The sequence below is a fragment of the Mustela putorius genome, unplaced genomic scaffold, assembly GCF_011764305.1.
Source record: "Mustela putorius furo isolate JIRA1106 unplaced genomic scaffold, ASM1176430v1.1 tig00000129_pilon_pilon_pilon, whole genome shotgun sequence".
Classification (NCBI taxonomy): Eukaryota; Metazoa; Chordata; class Mammalia; order Carnivora; family Mustelidae; genus Mustela; species Mustela putorius.
The window spans coordinates 15,853,748-15,872,864 of NW_025421290.1; positions in this window are offsets into that span (position 1 = coordinate 15,853,748).

Below are 19,117 nucleotides of genomic sequence, written 5' to 3' on the forward strand. Positions count from 1 at the left end.
TTTACTTGGTTATCATTCTGGTATTGAACCCATCCAGTGGCTTAAAAACTATTTTAAAAAATTACATGGAGCACTGGGTGTGGTGAAAAAATAATGAATACTGTTTTTTTGAAAATAAATAAATTAATTTAATTAAAAAAACTTTTAAAAATGAAAAAAAAAATTTAAATTTTCATTTTGTTCTCACATATACATTTTGTTATGAGACTATATCTTTTCATGCATTTCAGATTTTTGCCCTTTTTGGAACATTTTTATAATTGCTGCATTAACAGTCTTTGCTGGATATTTACAACACATTTATCATCTCACTGATGGCATCTGTTGATTTTCTTTTTCCGTGTAAATTGAGATTTTCCTAGTTCTTCATATACCAAGTAAATTTGGATTGTATCCAGGACATTTTGATACTATGTGATCAGACTCTGGGTCTTTCTTAAATCCCATGAAAAATGTTTTTGTGTCAGCATCCAGCTGACCCAGTTGATTTTAGACAGATCTTCTGTTTCTTATAGTTTTAATGGTAGTTCTGTTTTTAAATCCTTTGCTGTGCTATTCTGATCTCTCCCATGTGGATACCACCCAGTGGCCAGTATAGGACCCATGTGGTCTATCACTTAGGTCACTTCTTAAAGCCTTGGAGTGCTTTTAAGGATCAGATCCACACATATATGGATCAGAATGGAGTCCTGGAATTAACAGATAATTTTATGGCATCATTAGCCTGATCTTTTCCCTTATACAATTTCTCAGAATCTTTCCAACCTGGCCTAGTCCTTTGCATCCTCTGGACAGTAAGCTGGGGCTCTATGTACCATAGTCTACTATGTAGACAGAGATTTATGCCACCCTCCTGGGGCCCCAGCTCCTTTGATTGGGACATTTCCATGCTTCAGAGTTTTAGGCAACTGTATGCCTCTACTTCTGCCACTGTCAGTGCTGCTTCTCCCACGGGATGACCCTGGGACCAGAGATAAGAGGATGGAGGGGAAGGAAAAAAATAAAGCAAACCCAAAACAGAGCTCCTCTGTGCTCTTTCCCCTTCCTATAAGCAGAACTAGAGGGCTTTAGGAGCTGTTTCTGTCCGTGCCCATGTTCACTTTTGGGGTTTGGGCCCCTTTTAAATCTAGGCTGGGGGATCGCAGAGGGAAAGTTGCTAAACTCAGTGTCAGTTTATTGGTACTTCAAATTTTGGTGTTCTGTTTCAGCCCATTATTTACTTTTTTAAGAAGGACTTTATTTTTTAGATCAGTTTAAGATTCACTGCAAAATTGAGAGAATGGTACAGATTTCCAATACTCTCCCTGCCACACATGCATGGACTTCCCCATTATCAATATCACTCATTAGAATGGTACATTTGTCAAAATGGATGAACCTACCTAGACACATCATAATCTCCCAAAGCCCATAGTTTATCTTAGAGTTTACTTCTGGTGTTGTACATTCTATGGCTTTGGACAAATTTATATGACATGTATCCATCATTACGTTATACAGAGTAATTTCTGTGTCTTAAAAATCCACTGTGCCTCATTTATGCCTTCTTTCCCCATCCCCTGACAAATACTGATCTTTCTACTGTTCCCACAGTTTTACCTTTCTCAGAACATCACATAGTTGAAATTATACAGTGTGTAGCCTTTTAAGACTGGCTGCTTTTGCTTAGTAATTTGCATTCAGGATTCCTCTGTGTCTTTTCATGGTCTGAAAGCTCATTTCTTTTCAGTGCTAAATAATAATCCATTGTCTGGATGTACCACAGATTATTTACTCATTTACCTATTGAAAGATATTTTGGTTGCTCCCAAGTTTTGGCAATTCTGAATAAAGCTGCTATAAATATCCTTGTATAGGTTTTTATTTGGATACAGAATTCAGCTTCTTTGGGTAAATGCCAAGGAACATGATTGCTGGATTGTATGGTAAGGCGATGTTTAATTTTTTAAGAAACCACTACTCTTCCAAAGTAGCTGAATCATTTTGCTTTCCCACCAGCAATGTGTGAGAGCTCCTGGAGCTCCACATTATCACCTCTATTTGGCATTGTCTGTATCTGGACTTTGGCCATTCTAAAATGTGTATTGTGCTATCTTGTTTTAATTTGCATGTCCCTGATCACATATATGGAACATCTTTTTGTATGCTTATTTTCCATCTGAATATCTTCTTTGATAAGGTATCTGTTAAGGTCTTAGGCCCATTTTTAAATTAGAATGTGTGTCTTCTTACTGAGTTTTAAGTTTGTTATGTATTTTGAATAGCAAACCTTTATCAGATTAGTGTTTTGTAAATATTTTTTTCATGGTTTGTGGCATGGCTTCTCATTCTCTCTTCTCATTGACTTTCATAGAAGAAGAGTTTTTAATTTTAATGAAACCTAGCTTCTCAATGATTTCTTTCATGAATCATGCCTTTGATGTTGTGTCTAAAAGTTGTTGCTATACCACAGTCATCTAGGTTTTCTCTTATCTCCCAGGAGTTTTATAGTTTTGTGTCTTACATTGAAGTCCATGATCTATTTTGAGTTAGTCTGTATGAAGTGTGTAAGATCTGTGCCTCAATTAACTTTTTTGCATGTGGATGTCCAGTTGTTCCAGCACCATTTGTTGAAAAAACCATCTTTGCTCCCTTGTATTGCTTTTGTGCCTTTGTCAAGTAGCTGTCAACTGTATTTAGGGTGTATTTATGGGGGCCTAATTCTGGGCTGTCTAGTCTGTTCCATTTATCTGTGTTTATTCCTTTGAAAGTACCACATTGTTTTGATTACTCTAGCTTTATAAGAAGCCTCAAAGTCAGTTAGCATAAGTCTTCCAATTTCGTTCTTCTCCTTCAACATTGTGTTGGCTATCTGAGTTATTTACCTCTCCATATAAACTTTAGTATCCATTTGGTGATATCCAAAAAGTAACTTGGTGGGATTTTGATTGTGTTTTTCACCTTTCAGAGTCCTCCAATAGCTGTCTTATACACTTTGTAAAGGTTCAATGCATGATTCAATGGAGAAGACAAAGTAAATGTACTCTATTCTACTCAGAATACTATTTCAGTCATATAAAAAAGCAATAGAAGAAATAAATGTGTACCCACCTTCTATGTGAAGAAATGAATATTGATGCCCATCAAACTTACTATACTTGAATCATAAATGTTAAAGTCTGTATAATCAAAAGTTAGCCATTATGCAAAGTATTTCTCTATCCTTTACCTTTTAAAAACACTTCTGTTGAGATATACCACATATCCTAAAATTTACTTAAAGTGTATAATGGCATCTGTGAAGATAGAGTTTGACTTCTTCATTGCCAATTTGAATACCTTTTATTTCTCTTTGTTGTCTGATTGCTGTTGCTAGGACCTCTAATACTATGTTGAACAAGAGTGGTGAAAGTGGGCATCCTTGTTGTGTTCCTGATCTCAAAGGGAAGGCTGTCAGCTTTTCCCTATTGAAGATGATATTTGCTGTGGGTTTTTCATAGATAGATTTTATAAAGTTGAGGAATGTTCCCTCTATCCCTATACTTTGAAGCATTTTAATCAGGAACAGTGGTATTCAGATTGGCAATGAAGAAGTCAAACTCCCTCTTTTTGCAGATGACATGATACTTTATATAGAAAATCCAAAAGACTCCACCCCCAAACTACTAGAACTCATACAGCAATTCAGTAATGTGTCAGGATACAAAATCGATGTACAGAAATAAGTTGCTTTCTTATGCTAACAATGAAAATACAGAAAGGGAAATTAGAGAATCGATTCATTTACTATAGCACCAAGAATGATAAGATGCTTGGGGAAAAAAACCTAACCAAACAGGTAAAGGATTGTACTCAAAGAACTGCAGAACACTCATGAAAGAAATTGAAGAAGACACAAAAAGATGGAAAAGCATTCTGTGCTTATGGATCAGAAGAATAAACATTGTTAAAATGTCTATACTGCCTAGAGCAATCTATACTTTCAATGCCATTCCAATCAAAATTCCACCAGCATTTTTCAAAGAGCTGGAACGAACAATCCTAAAATTTGTATGGAACCAGAAGAGACCCTGAATTGCTAAGGAAATGTTGAATAAAGAAAAACAAAACTGGAGGCAGCCTGATTTCAAGCTTTACTATAAAGCTGTGATCATCAAAACAGCATGGTACTGGCACAAAAACAGACACATAGACCACTGGAACAGAGTAGAAATCCCAGATATGGACCCTCACCTTTATAGTCAAATAATCTTCGACAAAGCAGGAAAAAGTACACAGTGGGAAAAAGACAGCCTCTTCAATAAATGGTGCTGGGAAAATTGGACAGCTATGTGTAGAAGAGTGAAACTTGACCATTCTCTTACACTGTACACAAGGCTAAACTTGAAATGGATAAAAAAGACCTCAACGTGAGGCAGAAATCCATCAGAATCCTAGAGGAGAACATATGCAATAACCTCTTTGACATCGGCCACAGCAACTTCTTTCAAGACCTGTCTCCAAAGGCAAAGGAAACAAAAGCAAAAATGAATTACTTTTGGGACTTCATCAAGATCAAAAGCTTCTGCACAGCAATAGAAACAGTCAACAAAACAAAGAAGCATCCCATGGAATGGGAGAAGATACTCACAAATGACACTACAGGCAAAGGGCTAATATCCAAGGTCTATAAAGAGCTCCTGAAACTCAAGATTCTACAAAACAGATAATCATGTCAAAAAATGGGCAGAAGACATTAACAGAACTTCTACAAGACATACAAATGGCTAACAGACACATGAAAAAATATTCATCATCACTAGCCATCAGGGAGATTCAAATAGAAACCACATTGAGATACCACCTTACACCAGTTAGAATGGCCAAAATTAACAAGACAGGAAACAACATGTGTTGGAGAGGATGTGGAGAAAGGGGGACCCTCTTATACTGTTGGTGGGAATGCAAATTGGTGCAGCCACTTTGTGGAGATTCCTTAAGAAATTTAATATAGAGCTACCATATGACCCTGCAATTGCACTCCTGGGTATTTACCCCCAAAGATACAGATGTAGTGAAAAGAAGGGCCATCTGTACCCCAATGTTCATAGCAGCAATGGCCACAGTTGCCAAACTGTGGAAAGGACCAAGATGCCCTTCAATGGACAAATGGATAAAGAAGGTATTGTCCATATATACTATGAAATATTATGCCTCCATCAGAAAGGATGAATACCCAACTTTTGTATCAACATGGAAAGGACTGGAAGAGATTATGCTGAGTGAAATAAGTCAAGCAGAGAGAGTCAATTATCATATGGTTTCACTTATTTGTGGAGCATAAGGAATAATACGGAAGACATGGGGAGATGGAGAGGAGAAGTGAGTTGGGGGAAATTGGAGGAGTAGATGAACCATGAGAGACTGTGGACTCTGAGAAACAAACTGAGGGTTTTGGAAGGTAAGGGGGTGGGAGGTTGGGGGACTCCGGTGGTGGGTATTATGGAGGGCACGTATTGCATGGAGCACTGGGTGTGGTACATAAACAATGAATTCTGGAACACTGAAAAGAAATTTAAAAAATAAGTAAAAATTAAAAAAAAAATAAAGTGTATAACTTCAGCTCTCACTCCCTATTCCTCATCTTCCTCACAGCCATAGGAAACCACTAAACAATTGAACTATGAATTAGCCTAGTCTGGACTTTGTTGTGAACAAACTCTTATAATCTGTGGTATTTTGTGACTGACTTCTTTCACTTCGCATAATGTTTCATGGTTCATCCAAATTATAGTATGTGTCTTTTCTTTTTATGGCTGAATAGTGTTACATTGTATGACTATACCACATTTGGTTTATCCATTCTTCCATTGGTGGACATTTGGGTAGTTTCCACCTTTTGTTTTATTTTTCATGAATAATGCTACTATAGACGGTGATGTACAAGCTTTTGTGTAGACCTATATTTTCACATCTGTTGGGTATATACCTAGAAGTGGATTTGCTTGGTAGTATGGTAACTTTGTGTGAGGGGAACTGTCAAACTGTTTCCCAAAGCAGCTGCACCATTTTACCTAGCCCTGAGCAGTGTATGAGGGTTCCAGTTTTTCAACATCCTCACTGGTATTTGTTATCTAACTTTTTTGGTTCTAACCATTTTGGTGAGTGTGAGGTAATATCTCTCTGTAGTTTTTATTTGCATTTTCTGATGACTTAATGATATCAAATATCTTTGTGTGTGCTCATTGGCTGTTTGTATATATTCCTTATAGAAATGTCTTTTCAGATTTTTTTCATTTTTAAATTTATTTAGTAAGATTTCTTTATACTAGATACAAGTCCCTTATCAGATTTATGATTTACAAATAATATGTAGGTTGTCTTTTCATATTTTGATGCTGTCCTTTGTGGCATGAAAGTTTTAATTTTGATGAACTAAAGTTAAATCCAAAGTCATATGGATTTGCTACAAAGAATTTAATAATTTTAGCTTTTAAATGAGGTTATTGATTCACTTTGAGTTAAATTTTACCTCAAGGCATATATAAAATTTAATTTCATTCTTAGGCATATGAAAATCTAGATGTCCCAATACCATTTGTTGAAAAGACTGTTCTCTCTTGATTGAATGGCATTGCTGACCCTGTCAAAAATTTGTTGACCATAAATGTATGGTTTTACTTCTGGACTCTCAATTCTATTACATTAATCTTACTTCTGAGAATGTACTTGGGTAGTGCATCACATGTACTAAAAAATTCCTTTGGCTGACTTACTCTGGTCTCTTGGTTTTATTGTTCTACTCCATCCTGGATCGTAGTATGTCCTACTGAGATGTCAGCTTCTTTGGCATTGCTGTTATTTAATGACTGACTGTTACTCTTAACCTATCACTCAGGCTTACACCTTAAAATTACTACCCTATTCAGATGCAATCCCAGGTTCTTACTGGGCTTATTTTCTTTATTCCTTCAAGATAATTTCCAGAGTGGATATATTTTCCCACTTCATGGAGTACATCCCATCTCCAAATACAGGGGAGTGGCCTGATCCTGTAGTCCTATTAAATCAATCACTAAGCAGCTTGATATTGTTTCTTCCTGTGGCACATAATACCTAAGGAGCACTTTTCCTGTCTTCCATAAAAATCACCCTTTCATAAAAGTCATCCTGGAAAAGGACCTTAGAGGAATTTGGAGTGGTTATTTTCAAACCCAAGTTGACACCTGTCAAGTGGGCTCAGAATGGAGAGGCAGCTTACCCCACAAGTTCAGTTACTTCCATAGTATTTAGAAAGATTGTCTTGATTTGTCCTGCACTATTTTGTTCTGTATTTTATACATGGGCATTGTCCATACTCATTCCACTAGTAGAGGACAGCTTCCCAGCAGTTGGTGCTTAGGTGCAGAATCATGATCTCCAATAGAGGTTAGCCCAATATTTCAACCTGGCATTGGATCCAGGCATTATATCGGGACTTGCACATTTTGTCATTGCACCATGTGCTGGGCAGTGACTGATAAGCTTGAGTCTCTTAGTTTGGTTGCACACTGAGCAAGGGCCTTCAAATCTTTACTCCCTTCAGTTTCCTGACGTGGAAATACTAGTCATTACTCACACATAAATACTTAAAAGTGGTGAGTATTGTGTCGTGCAGCTAATGGGTTCATCCTCAGTTGCATTTTAGGATTGAGACAAAAATGTAACATGCTATCCATTAACTCTTATCCATTAACACAGCACCTTCTACATCGCATTTAATAATATCTGGTTGATTGAGGGTTGGGTCTCTCTGGGAGTAAACTTGGACTTTGGGTCCCAATTAATTGAATATCACAAGCAGCTCTCAGTCTTTATCTGAGAATATGCTAGTGGGAAATCTTTATCTGAGCAGTACTTCTACCAAAAAACCTGGGTGATTTTGAATGACTGTGATCCTTGGTGAGATAAGTTTCTGTATAGAAGGTGAAGAGATCTGTTACCACTGACAGTTTTCTAGTTTTTGTTACCCAGTCTAGGGACCAGATTTGCCTAAACGCCAATTCGAGGGCTTGCCGTTTTGGTTTCCAGATGAATTGCCTGATTGACAAAGGTTTTCTGTGGAAAAATGTGTGCTGCTATTCATTTTCGTACCTCTCTGCCAGAAAAAAAAGGTTACTTAGACTCTCAGGAGGAAACTCAGAGTTTATACTGGGCTTTGCATCCCCCTGCACGATGTGGTGTTTATAGTTGTCATTCATGTCAGTCTTCATTCTTGGAGACCTTACTGCCTGTGGGAAGATCAACACCTTGCCATTGCTTTCCTCCCTGTACTAAGCACTTAAGTTCAAGGTCCCAACATTGAGAGACCCTCTCTGTTTCTACTTCCTCCATCTTTAAATCTCTAAATCCTGGATTTCCTCCAAATCTCTGTTTAAATCCTTAAAGCTCAGTTTTTCCATCAAGAATGCCCTTATCTTCCATCAACAGATAAATGGATAAAGAACATGTGGTATATATACAATGGAATACTATGCAGCCTTAAAGAAATGAAATCTTGCCATTTGCAACCATGTGGATGAAACTTATGCTGAGTGAAATAAGTCAATCAGAGAAAGTCAATTATCATATGATCTCCCTGATATGAAGAATTTGAGAGGCAACGTGTGGGGTTTGGAGGATAGGGAAGGAAAAAAGGAAACAAGATGGGATCAGGAGGGAGATGAACCGTAAGAGACTCTTAATCTCACAAAACAAACTGAGGGTTGCAGGGGGGAGGGCGGTAGGAAGAGGGTGGTGGGGTTATGGACATTGGGAGGATATATGCTATGGTGAGTGCTGTGAAGTGTGTAAACCTGGCAATTCATAGGCCTGTATCCCTGGGGCTAATAATACATTATATGTTGATAAAAAATTAAAAATTAAAAAAAAAAAGAATGCCCTTATCTGGTCTAGGGTACTGTGTAAATCTAAGCAAGGGGAATGCCCATCTGCTTCTGGATACCCTGAAAACAGTAACACAAATGACAACTTTATCAAGGCTTTAAATTTGGGCCATATGGACAAGTGTAAATATGTAGTTTGCAGGTAATGATAATTATCCTGAGCTGTTGAAAAGCATCTAATGCCTTTCCTTTTCAGGGCTCAGTGTTCTCTAGGGAATCTAATAGAAAAAGTAGCGCAAGATGGGTGAAGGTGTGGTGGGAAGAGAAAAAGAGTTTCAGATTTGGTACCTTTTCTGGTAAGCATTGAGGCAGAAAGGAAGCTAAGTTTACTTTTCATAAATATCTCTTACTGTCTCTCCAACAAAATTTAACTGTTGAGTTTTCTACAAAAGGACTAACAAAATAGGTAGAACAATGAAAAGAACATAAATTTGGTGGCAGCCAAAATATACTTGAATTCCATCTTGTCCATTAGTAACTAGTGTGATCTTTAATTAGATATTTAGCCATTTGAGACTCACTTTCCTTAAATGTAGGATGGGGATGGACTCATCATTTCCTTTGCTCCCAAATTTGCTCAGATAGGCCCTATCTGGGATATTGGCATTGCTATTCATCTGGTAGACCACGACTTTTTTATACTTCTTCCTTACATCCAGTTGGCTACTGTGAACTCTTGGTTCATACTACCAATGTCCTCATTCTGCTTCCAGTCACTCAGTGGTTGGACTCTTACAGTAGTTTCCTTCATGTCTCCCCATCAAGGTCTGTGTCATAGTCATTGCATCCTGGGTCTTAGCTCAGTGCCTGGAATGCAATAGGATTCCAGTAAATGTGTTGAATGAGTAAATGACTTATTTTGCATGTTTTTTTTTTAAATAAATGGTATTTATTAATATGATTACTGTTTTCTCTGAAAACATTTGTAAGTCTTCATGGTAATTATTGAAGGTGATCCATTTAACCCAGATATCAGGACCCTTAATTAGTATGTCAGCCTTCTAAGCTGGGATGCTCAAAGTAGTGCCCTTTTTTTTTTTTTTTTTTTTTTTGCATCACATCAGATGCCAGGTAATTTGCAAGGTTCATCTATCCTTTGTGAGTGAACACAGGGAAAACTGTGCCAGAAGGTTCTAACTTCAGTTGGAGTTTTCCAACTTTTACTTTTTTTCCCTTATGCTGCCCACGACAGAAAATTCTTATTGGACTCATTGTATTTATGGGACTAGTTTGGAGGTGGTCTTAGTTATGTTTTCCTGGGAAAATCAGGCTGCATGAAATTTTACTCACAATAAATCCAACACTTCACTAAAATTAATGACAATTCTGTCAAGGAAGAAAGGCCTTGAAGTGGTTATATGGCAAGCTTCTGCCATGGTGGCGGTGGTGGTAGTGATGGTGGTGGTGGTTGTGAGAATGATCATAAATAATTGGCAGCAGTGGGCCATTACAGAACATACACCAGGACTGAAGGAACCTTGAGTTAGGAGGGAGTAGAGCAGCCCATGTGAATCAGTGGAATTTATGAAATTAGGCCTTTTGAGCAACTGTAGACAAAGGGAAGTAGAATTGGTTTAAATTTGTGTAAAAAAATTTGATCTAAGGAATAATCCTTTCCAATTCAGGTCATATTGGGGAGGCAGAAGTGAAAGGGCAGCAGAACAGTAAAACCAAGATGGTGCAGGGAAAGAATGATTCAGATGGGTCTGGGTGGAGGCAGTTATGATTCATGGCTACTAAAAGGTTTTACCAATTCCTTACCAAGAAGGACTAAAACTAATTTCACAACAACTGTATAGTGTGTGTGTGTGTGTTTATGAATAAACATATTCATGGCTTAGAAAAATGTGTGTGGCACATTTCACAGGGTAGAATCAGTCCTTCACAGGATTTTTTTCTGTTATTAAGATCAGAATGAGTACCCATTCCAGGATCATTAACTTTCATGGATTAACTGATGTGTGCAGCCAACATTGCGGTGCTCAGAGAAGGCCAGAGAGAGCACAGTTACTTACAGTTTGCATAAGACATAACCCTTTCTTGAAGGGTTGGCCCTGGGATCACCTGTCGGAGCATTAGACCTCTCCTACCCCTTTGTTTTGTAATTTGTACGTGTATACTGACAAGGGTATGATGCTGATGTGAATTTATAGACTTAAGTCTATAATGTGGAATTCTCATCTCAGCTGTTTCTCTTCTCTTAATATTGCTAAGCATTTAACATTCCCTATATACATTCCCTTTATCCAAAGTAGAAGTCGTCTGAACAGCTCAGAAACAATGTTCAATACTCTAAACAGAAACAACTTTTTAAAAAGTTGGATATTGGAAATCTTCATAAAAGGGACCTGTTTGCTACCTGGATGTAGGATGTTGTGTTCCTTAGTTGAGGGTAGATCTTACAGACCTGCTCTGTGTCATCACTCTGACCCTAAAGGCTCTTTAATACCAAGACAAAGATGAAGGCAGAGTAGGACACTGGGATGAAATGAGTGACTCCACAATGTTCTGTGCAAGAGGTTCCTCAGAAAGCAAATTTCCTTGCCTGATCTTATTTTTCTGCAATTTGTCTTTCTTGTGAAAGAAGAGAACAGCAAAGTAATTTCTTCAACCTGAAGTTCTGGCTGCCGGTTCATCCCTACCTCACTGGAATGAGCTCTGGCTTTCAGTGATACTGAGAAAGTAAAAGGATAATTTTAAGCAAAAAGTCAGTTTTTTAAGTATTATCAGATCCCATAATTTTTAATATACAGTATTATAATTATACACAGTTTGATTGCATATTCAATGCACATAAAAATGCTTTGAACATCTTTATAAAGTTCTTCAAGCTAGTTTCTTAGGACAGTTTGAGAATTAGAGTTATTGGATCAAAGGGTATGAAAATGCTTTTAAATAATTCTGACAGAGTGCTTTGCAAAAAGGTAGACTCCATTTTTCCAGCACTTTGATCAGCAGTGGATAAAGTTGCCTAGTTAATCATACTTTTTCAATATTAGACATTATTACTTCTAGAGACATTATTTGTACATCGAAGAGCCAGATGGATGCTTCTTCATTCCTCTTTTGACTTTAACCTTTATGTATTTTTTTTAATATCTATAATGAAGAACTTGGGCATTTTTTCAAGGTGTTAAGTCCATGAGAGTGCTTGAACTGAGATCTTCTCATAAACCAGAGTTCTTTCTATTTATTTCTGCTAGATGAGTCTTGTCACTAGTGTTTTGTCATAGGGGTGCCATTTGAAATAGTGGACAGGACAGGGTGCAGAGTGGCGAGGAGCTTAGATTCTGGACCCAGATTGCCATTTATAACTGTGATCCTGGGCAAATTATTTTATATCTGTGCCTCAGTATTCTCATTAATAAAAGAAGGACAATAGTAGTACTTTCCTTATTGGGTTTTGTTGAGATTTAATATATGTAAAGTGATTAGAAGACCTCCCAACACATGAAGAACTAAACAAGTGATGTTATTGTTAAGAAGAATCTTCACCTGAAAACTACATTCAGGAGTAAGCAGGAGAGAAAGCAGCCATGTTTTCCCATACCAACTCATTCAGTTTCTACTGGGAAGACCCAGTAGCAAAGGTGGTTCATACCTGAAATAGCTATAAAGCCATTCCAAGGGACCCTTGGGTGGCTCAGTTGTTAAGCGTCTGCTTGTGGCCCAGGTCATGATGCCATGGTCCTGGGATCAAGTCCCACATTGGGCTCCCTGCTCAGCGGGGAGCTGCTTCTTCCTCTCCTTTGCCCCTCTCCTAGCTTGGGCTCACTTCTATGAGCTCTCTCTCAGAAATAAATTTATAAATAAAATCTTAAAAAAAGAAAAAAAAATTCCAAGCTAAGTGGTCATCCTTCTATTCTTACCAAGTAGTGGGTATGTTTAATTGAAAGATTTTCCTGCTTTTTTCGGGGGTTCGGAAGTACAGTGAAGCAAACAGTTAAGTGCAGTAGATGCCGTTGATACATTTCATTCGCTTTGGAAGAGGCACATATAAAGAGACATATATAGTGTGTGTGTGTGTGTGTGTGTACATAGTATAGAATGTGTATTTACAAATTACATACACAGGATATAGATACACACACACATACACATATGCATACTGTGTGTGACAACCTGACCCATACTTAAATTCCTGGTAGCAAATTAAATGAGAATAAATTCACTTGGAGCATAAAAGGTGTTGGTTTCCCAATGGGGAAAAAGTTTGTTAATAAGTAACAAAACTCACCATGGTGCTGGTGCACCATGCTGCGTGTGTGTCTATGTGTGTGCGTATCTAGCAATAAGAAGCCTAGAGAATGATGAAGAGTACTATTCTTTCTCTAGAGATAAGTGTTGGTAAACTGAGGTTCTCTTGGCAGGCATAACCCTTAGCTAAATAAAGAGGTCAGGTTTCCTCCCACTCCCTGCATACCTCACCATCTCTGAACCCTTAGAGTTGTCTCTTTATCTGTTCAAGATCTCCTGCCATAGCTCCCTGATAAAGTCTACCATCCCAGATGCAGGTTTATGCTGTGTGTTTCTTTTATTTTATTCATTATTTTCAGCTTTTCCTTATTCCGTAGCCTGTTCTCTCATAACCCTTCATGATGACTACTAGATTTGGCAAATAAAAATTCAGGATGCCCAGTTAAATGTGATTTTCAGAAAAACAATAATAACTTTTTAGTTTCCACATGTCCCATGTAATATTTGGGACATACTTGTACCAAATGGTAATCTTTTTTTTTTTTTTTTTACCCGAAATTCGAACTTAGCCGGGTGTTATTGGAAACCAAAGTAAAAGGAATCCTTGTTACAGAGTGAAAGAAAATTCAGCCAAGTTGTGTCCTATTGTTATATAGAAAGCAGAACTTACAAGTGATGGACTTGGATATTTAGCTGAGGAGATCTCTAAGCAAAGTGTTGAAGGTATAGCCTGTTTTCTTACTCCTTATAGTAACATATGAGAGTAAAGAGAGAGATTGAGGGAATGCCTAAGCAAAAAAGAAAAACAGACCCCTGATTAAAGAAATTCTTAGTCTATCCATATTGCAAAGATGCAGTTAGGAGACTGACTGTCAGGAAAGCATCCTCTGGAGACAAAGCCAAGGGTGTGGCTCAGCAACCTTTCCCTAATTCCTGGAAGGATCAGAAAGTGCAACTATTCAGTCATGTAGAGGTACCTTTGAAGAGATTATGCAGGTGATTCATGGATCTTTTCAGCCATCTAAGGAGAAGTTGAAAAAAGAGGTAAAATGATCCGCAAGGATCTGGAGTGGGCCCTTGTCTAATGGAGTGAATCCCTTGTACATCTATGGTAAGCTCACTGTACTGGAGAATGTCATATCATAAGAAATCCTGCCAGCTCGGACTAAAAGGGACAGAGAAAAGAAGAAATGAAGGTTACTATAGTACAAAAATCCTGCCTGCAGGAAATAGGCAGGAGAAGTGACTCAGCTGCAAATGTTATCTGCTTCATGAGAAAGCAGGGATGATCCAGGCAGCAGACCTGTTCGTCCAGGGGTCAGAACCTCATGCCTAGACGATAGACATGAGGGCCCACAGAATAAGCTGAGAAGCACAGGGTTATTACCAGGCCTTGAAACCTAATGGATTTTTCCTAGTTGTATCTCAGTATTGCTTGGAACCAGTGATTATTTTTTTCATTTTATTCCTTAGCCCTACTTTTGAGTGGGTATGACTGTAATTGTTATCTTATGTCTGTGTCATCATTGTATTTTGGGATCACATAACTTGCTTTGTATTTCACAGGTCCACAGATAGAGAGGAATTTTACTTCAAATGGATCATACTGAGACTTATGACCCATATACAATTTAAAGTGAAATTTGGGGCTTTGGGGTTCATGATACTTAGACCTTGATATTACATTGGTGCTGTGATAGGTTGAGACTTTGGGAAGTATTGGGATTGAGTGAATGTGTTTTGCATAAGAGAGGCATAAAAACCTCTGGAGGCCAGAGTGTGAACTACAGTAGGCTGAACAGTGGCCTCTACAGTTATTTGAGTCTCAATTCCCAAAATATGTCAATATGTTACCTTATTATAGCAGAAGGGACTTTGTAGATATGAATAAGTTAAGAATCTACAAATGAAATAATCTTAATTAAATTATCTTGAGGGGTCAGATAATCACAAGGGTCCTTGTAAGAGAGATGATACAAAGATGGAAGCAGAGGTCAAAGAAAAGAGAAAGTGCTGTGCTGCTGGCTTTAAAGATAAGAGAAAGAAGCCATGAGTCAAGGAATATAAATGCCTTCTAGTAGCTTAAAAAAAAGGGGGTGCAAGGAAATAGATTCTCCCTTGGAGTTTCCAGAAGAAATACAGCCATGCAGTTCTGTTTTAGACTTCTAACCTCCAGAATTATATGATAACGTTATTTGTATTGGTTTAAGTCAGCAAGTTCATGGTAATTTGTTACAGCAGCAGTTAGAAATTAAGACATCTGGTGTCCTGTACCTTACCTGGCAACCTTAGTTCTAGCCTGAACTGGTTTCATTGGTGGTCTATTATAGGTCAGAAGCCTTATCCACATTAACACATCTAATTCTTTCAACAACCTTGTGAAGTAGTCACCACTTTACAGATGAGAAAAGAAGTTCAGAGCTGGTAGTAGCAGAATTTAATCTCAACCCGGATCTGAGGACTGGAAAGTGTAATTCATTTTTTTTTTTTCCACTCTGTTTCTTCTTTCTTTTCCTCCTCCTCTGCCCTTGTACTATTGGCACCACCACAGTATTGTCTGTGAACTGTTTCTGGGGCAAAGTACATTTCTATTCCCGTGAGTTGGGTGTCTTCCCTCCCTATGTACAGAGACACCTCTGCTTATAGAATATTTTATTGATTTTCATCTAAAGGGTATTCCAATATAAACTCATGAGCTTTTGAATAGATATATTTTCCACCGTAGTCAAAAATGCATATTCAAAAGTATAGATCAACTACGCATTCTTCAATGCCAACATGTTCTGGCCTGTTCTGCAAAGGAAATGATCCAAGTATTATAAACTTCAACAAATGAGCCGAAACAATTAGTTTCCCTTAGACAGTTAAATAAGATAATAAGCCAGAAGTGCTCCACAATCAGGTTGGTAGAGAAGCAAATTTACTACTTTTATTAGCAGCTTGCTTGTAGATTTTTGTTTGAACTAATGAATATCCTAATAGCTCAGGGGAAAAACAACCCGAACGCTGCAGGCTCAGACCACAGCTCACCAAGGAGCTGGTGTTTAATTGGGAATGGCCAGCTGCACTTCTGCACTTACTGCTTCTCTTCAGATTTTTTTTTTTTAATTTTTAATTTTCTCAGCATAACAGTATTCATTATTTTTGCACCATACCCAGTGCTCCATACAATCCGTGCCCTCTCCAATGCCCACCACCTGGATCCCCCAACCTCCAACCCCCCCGCTTCAAAACCCTCAGATTGTTTTTCAGAGTCCATAGTCTCTCATGGGAACTGAAGTAATTCTACCACCCACTTCCTATCCCCCACTCCCCACCTTCCACCCAGTCCTCTACTAAAACCCCATAAGTGCCGTGTTGGAGGAAAATCCCACAGAGCTTCCAGCAGGCTGAGGTATTATTTAAGTATCTGCCAGTTTACCAGCAAACGGGGGGAGGAGCTGGAGGAGTGTCGCAGGTTGGGGTCCAGGAATACCAAGGGGAAGGACCATGGCCCTGGTAAATTGCACACTATAGATTTCACCAGAGCAAACTTGCTGTGAACTCACGTTATTTTTCAAAGGCAAGCAGCTTTCTCCCTTCTTCCTGATACTTTTCACTGTGTCAGTTAATTATGCAAATCACTGAGCACAAGGAATTATTTTTTGCTGTGTTATTACAACAAGACTATACTCTAAACACATGGTCACTGAATGTCCCAGAGTCTAGTTATATGACTGACCTGTGAGCTTTTTGGAGGTCATGTGACTGGGTAGTCCATAGGTCAGTTAGTCTTTATGCGTTCTGAGTGATTTGAACAAATTTTTGTTTAGAATGACATGTACTAGAAGTATAAAGCTCTCTGTAGTGACATCATGGTGAAGGAGGGAGGAGGAATGTGTACCCGGCAAGTGTGTTCACTCTGAACGCTTGACCTCCAGATCACAGGTCACCAAGGCAGCCCTTGTTATAATAAGTCCTTTTTGCTTCTGTGTATCTAGGAAGTGTGCATGGGGTAGGAAAGAGTTAACTTTTTTATCCTAAACAAGTGATTAAAAGAACCACCACAGACCTGGAGATGTGGGGATAATTACGAAGTTAATGTTTCCCTTCCTAATGGAAACGGTCTAGATAAATGGTAGCGATGGGACTTCTGGGCAACCTGTACCTTCCACAGAGTCGGCACTTTCACATGAGACTGTGGTGCTGGTAAAAGACAAGTCAAGTTGTGCCTTTTTTTAGGTTTTGAACTTGATGTTTTGAAACTTGGAACATTTCAGGTACCTATTAAGGATATTTAAAGAACAAAGCAAAATAAGGTAGCTAGAATCTATAGCCATGTCTCCCAGCTTGGGGGTGCATGAGTTATAGGGGGGAGAGGGGCATGTTGGGGGAAGCTTGTTAAAAATGTAGACTCCTCGGCCCCTCTCTAGAAGATCTGATTTAAGAGGTTTGGGGTGGGGAGCTAGGAGTTGCCTGTTAATAGGCAGGCTCAGGAGATAATGGGCCTGGAGGCTGATAGGGTCAGCACTAATGAAAATGGCTTGGTTTACCTGGGTAGAGTTTCATACTAAGAAATAAAGGAATGTATGGAATTATGGTACCTGATGAGAAACCATTCATTTTCAATTTTGAGATGTTGAACAAGAATCCCTTTGCCCTGACTGCAAAGTGTAGTGCTTGAGAGACAGAGCTCAGTGGGCATCACAGGTCCTGGATGAATTCTCAGGTCCTTTACTAGGTGTGCAACTTTGGGCCCAATGCCTTAGCTTTCTCATCGTAGCATCTACTTCACAGTGTTTTTATGGATTAATAGCTGATGACTCTAGAGATGATACATGGAGAAGTATGAACTGGTTTTTAAGCACTTTCCATATATTAGCTCCTCTAAAACCCTATCACACATGTACTCTTGTTGTCTTCACTGGACTAATGAGGTTAACACTAAGCCCCGTGGTTAAAGAGTGGCAAGATTGGGGTTCTTATCCAGGTGGGTTGACTCCAGTGTTCGCCTCATCATCACCTCCCTTGCTATTCTGCATTTCCAATGAAGCATTAGCCCTTCCTCCTTCTCTTTCCTATCTTTTAGCTCCAGGTGAGCCTAACCTAGTTGCTGTTAAGTAAAATGTCAGTTAACAGAGAAATGTCTATTCTGGATGCATATGTATTTCTATTGATTCAGGAGGTGATTCGGGAGAGAGAGAGCATTGTGGATCCCAAACAGGTGGCTTTCAGCTGGGTCCTTTGCATTTCTAAGTGCTCCAAAGTGTCTGCTCTCAGAAGTTAGCTGTCAGAGAAGAGACACATTGATTGTGGCTCAGCTCAGCTATTTCTATGAATTCTCCTGGGCTTAGCTATGCTAGGTGAGAAGGGGCTGGGTCCACCTCTTCCCAGAGGCAAAGTCTTTGCTAAGCAGGCAAAGTCCTTGCTAGCCACAAGCACAGCCTTTCCTGGAGGTCTCCTTTGGGGACCCTGGAGATAAGTGAGGTGAGGTCGAGAGCCACATAAATGTAGCAGCTGCTAATGATTGAATGTGCCAGGTCCTCCACTCAGCACTTCCCAGACACTCACATTTAATGGTCTCTGCAACCCCACACTTATTTTTAGGACCAGCCCCCCTGCTGGGGCCCTTCTACCTGTGCCCTCTGCACTCCTGAAGAGACTGATTGTTGCACACTTGGGCATAGGTTGTCGTAAAGCTGCCCTCTGGCCACCCATCTTTCTGTCTGGTCCTTGTCCAGGCTATACCCTCAGGACTGTTGGCTCTCTCCTTTGCCCTGCCCCGCTCCGCCAGCACCACCTGTGTCCTGCCGGGCAGGAGCAGCTTCTCCTTAAATGCTTGCTTGAAGGAGTAGAACTTAAGTTTGCTGAGGTGGTTGTGTTTCCTTCTTTTTTGCTTGCCTGCTTTTCTGTCACCAGATTGCTCTGGGACCATTGATGCTCTTAACTAAGCCGAGATCTGAGGTGCTTAAAATGCAGAATTCACAGGCAAGCTGGCTGACGCCTGAGGCTGGAAAAGGATGGTTTTCACTTCCAGAACCTCAATTGTGTCACCACCC